The sequence below is a fragment of the Papaver somniferum genome, unplaced genomic scaffold (assembly GCF_003573695.1).
Source record: "Papaver somniferum cultivar HN1 unplaced genomic scaffold, ASM357369v1 unplaced-scaffold_119, whole genome shotgun sequence".
NCBI lineage: Eukaryota > Viridiplantae > Streptophyta > Magnoliopsida > Ranunculales > Papaveraceae > Papaver > Papaver somniferum.
In genome coordinates this window covers 3333237-3336736 of record NW_020620936.1, presented here as the reverse complement: position 1 = coordinate 3336736, position 3500 = coordinate 3333237, and the positions used below count along the sequence as shown (strand labels likewise).

The following is a 3500-nucleotide window of genomic DNA, read 5'->3' as shown; positions in this document are numbered from 1 at the left end:
ACGACTAAACTCAAAGATCAAAGACCAAAAAAAAAGACTAAATATGAGTTTAATCTGTACTGTGACGTTATGGGGAGAAGACCAAATTTGGTCGCGCGTAAAATTAATCACCGCACGAAAACGGGCGTAAATTTGGTGTACGCTTGAATGGGGCGTAAAATTGGTTTACGCCCGAAATTTGAATGGGGCGGATGGTTTGGTGTCCGCCTGATGAGTAAGTGAACGGGCGGATGGTTGGGTGTCCGCCTGATGAATTTCATTTTGAATGGGGCGGATGGTTTGGTGTCCGCCTGACGAAATGTGAACGGACGGATGATTGGGTGTCCGCCTGATGAATTTCATTTTGAATGGGGCGGATAGTTTGGTGCCCGCCTGATGAGTAAGTGAACGGGCGGATGGTTGGGTGTCCGCCCAGCAACAAGCGTACTTTAAATTTACGCCCGACTATATTAGGATTTGGTATTTGGTCGCGACCAAATATGATCTGGGATTTGATCTTTGGCTGGGATTTAATCTTTACTCCGTCCCACTGCGTTACGATCTCATCCCAAATTTTTGGTTATACTCGCCCACTGTGGATGCTCTAAGCAGTCGCAAGGACTATCGAATCTACTTATTTTCTTATCACTGTAATAAAAAAAGGTGGTGTTTGAATCTTAGATTTGAGTCATTAGACAGACAAGATCTATCAGGGAGGATCATCCGGCGGTCACTAGCTTCTGGATGGAGTTTTGACTTCGATGGTCAGGAATGATCTAAAAGTCACATCTCAGACAAAACTCTAATAAGCACGAATTAAACCTAAGAGTTTTAATTCGGAAGGTAGGAGAAGCTACGGATGGAGTGCTAATAAGGACTCGAGGGTTTCAAAATTCTTACGAATTTGTTTTCTACACGGAGATCATTGCGATGTTCACCATAAAAGGGACTCTTGACATCTATAAGATTATATGAATACTTTAGATACCTTTTGATGTTCTTTCAATAATTTTTCAGGGACATTGTGATCTTCAATCTAACCTAAATCCGTTGGAGTATAAGGTATTGTTACGAGCTTCGGTTAACATCTGCAATTATGCAATCCTGCATTAACTTTGAATTTGAAGTTACCTAGCAGGTTCAAGGAATTTATAAGAAACTCTTCCAATTGCTATGATTCAAACCCTAGCTTTATAATATAGTTTTGGTTTTAGTTATCGATTTGTTTAATTTAATTTGGTTAGTAATTACGAACAATAATTTAGATAAATTTCGTTTCCTCATAAAGGTTGAATTATCGATTTTGTCTAACGCAGTATTTTGAGATTCGAGAAAGATGAAGATCACAACTTGGTATTAAATTGTAACGGAGTGAATCCATGATCGAGTGGTAAAGTATCTCTTTCAAAGGTAATTCCAATCTGGGTTTTTGGTTTAGGGTTTATTGCACTAATTTTATTTCCAATATAATATAAGATAGATACATATATCGTTATGTTTGACAACATTGTTATTGTTATTTCTTAGCCGATTAGAGATCAATAAAACTTCTGGAAACACTCTCTTTCTCTTCCCCTCTCTCTCAAGAATTTCCAATAAAATTTCTGTAATTTGTATTCGATTTCTGAGTCTTATATGGCTCGATTGTTCTTATGTAGCTCTTCGAAGAGGTCAGAAATTGAAACAACAAATCTTTCCGGGAAAATGGATGCTTCAAGTTGCCGTTTTAGTCTTTCATCCATTGCCGGGAGATCTCAAAACGATCCAAATTATCTTTCATTGGTTCCTGTTTAAGGTAATCCAAATCTTCTGTTAACATTATTCTCCAATTATTGGATTTTTTCTTGATTCTTATTTATTCTGAGAGTCAGTTGTATTTATTGTGAAACTTTAAATTATTATTATTTTATTGATTACAGTATTGGGATGAGTTCGTTTACGAATATCGTTTTCCATTAGATGAATTGGTGTTGATTTCTTTTCTTTAGGTTGGGTACGTAACTAAAGAGATTATGCAGGCAAAAAACTTTTATCTGGCTCCGGTGATCCTAATTCACTCAATAATATGGAAAAAAGATGTGGACGTGGGTTGAACAAGGTATAACCTTAACTACTCCTTTTGGTTCAACTTAATCTTAGATTTCTAATGTGGAATTTCACAAATCAGTTTCACATGTGTATTTACTATTATTGATTCTTATGTAGTGATTTCATTATGGAATCATTATACTTTAGTGTATATTTTCATTATGGGTGTTTACAATAATTTGATAATCGAATTTGGATGTGAATGCTATAGCTAGATCGAAAGATGCGACTGGATTTAGTAGATGACATGTTTACTTGAGTTGAAAATTTCGACAAGATTGAATTTTGCAAGTCCAAGGTTCGTCTTTCTTTGAAACCTCTATAATACTTCATCTATATGCCAGACAAATATTTAATATGGTTTCATAATTAGGTTGTCAGACCTAATTTTGTTATTGATTTACTTTTTTTCTTTTCCTATTATAGCTGAAAACATTCGCTTTTTTCTTATTATAGCTGAAAACATTCGCAGATTGGTGTTGGGATACGAACACCATGGTGTCAGATTTTTCAATTGGGTTCTCTGATTTTGTACGTGTTCACATTCTTTTTACTGTTATAGGGTTTGTAAAATTCCTAATCTGGGTTTATTGATTGATCAAACCAACACTACTTCAATTGTTCACAACAGAGGTCGTTATCTCCCGAAGAGAGTTCAGACCCAGCAATCCAATAGGTTACTGATTTAGGCTTTGTTTAATTTGTTATTTATCACCAGCGAAAATTAAGTATAACACGATTTCCAGATGTGTACTTACCTAAATGTAATTTATTGCTTAACGTTCTTTTTGATACCTGTTGACACTGAAATAACCTTATGGAATGTGGAATGTTACTCATTCGGTTGTCCAAATCTTGAGCTAAAATCGAGATAGATAAAAAAAAGAAAGTTGTGTGATTAGCTAATTTTTGCTAGATCGTTTTTTGTTTTGAGTATCTTATCAAATGCTTCTATTCTTGCATACATATTCAGATTGAGCAATCCTTATCATGTCATACATTATGGGTCAATTTCTGAACAACTTCAAATTATTTGATAATCCTGGATATTTTGGAAACTGCAAAAAAAAAAAAAGAAATAGATTGAATATTTGGTACTTAAATATAGTACACGTTTTACATTTTAACTTTATATATAGATATCACCATTAACATTCAAGTCATAGATGCATTTTGCTTACATGGTACTGTTATATCAAGTAATATGATGGGGATGAGCTGTTGGGTCGAATTCCACCCAAGTAAGACTCTGTTAATATTTGAGCATATTTATATTCAATTTTTTTTCTTCTAAATGTTATGATCAAATGATGTACAGTTGCTCGTAACTTACAATAATAGTGGGCCATATGCTTGAAGGAACTTTAGTTCATTGTCCCTTAGATTCTTATTAATCCTATCTTCTGAAGAATGCAACTGATGATTTTCCAGCA

General features: G+C 34.6%; 1 long non-coding RNA gene across 3 annotated transcripts; it reads left to right on the top strand.

Annotated features, from left to right (window-relative positions):
- Positions 1–755: 755 nt before the first annotated feature.
- On the top strand, positions 756–2906 carry LOC113330858. Of its 3 annotated transcripts, none has more exons than XR_003350537.1 (6): positions 756–1041; positions 1296–1389; positions 1638–1774; positions 1968–2077; positions 2279–2365; positions 2540–2906. It is a non-coding gene; the product is annotated as an uncharacterized LOC113330858 (long non-coding RNA). The 3 variants fall into 3 exon arrangements; XR_003350538.1 differs by lacking the exon at positions 2540–2906 and adding an exon at positions 2494–2507; XR_003350536.1 differs by having other exon boundaries at positions 758–1041; positions 2524–2906.
- The last annotated feature ends 594 nt before the right edge of the window (positions 2907–3500 follow it).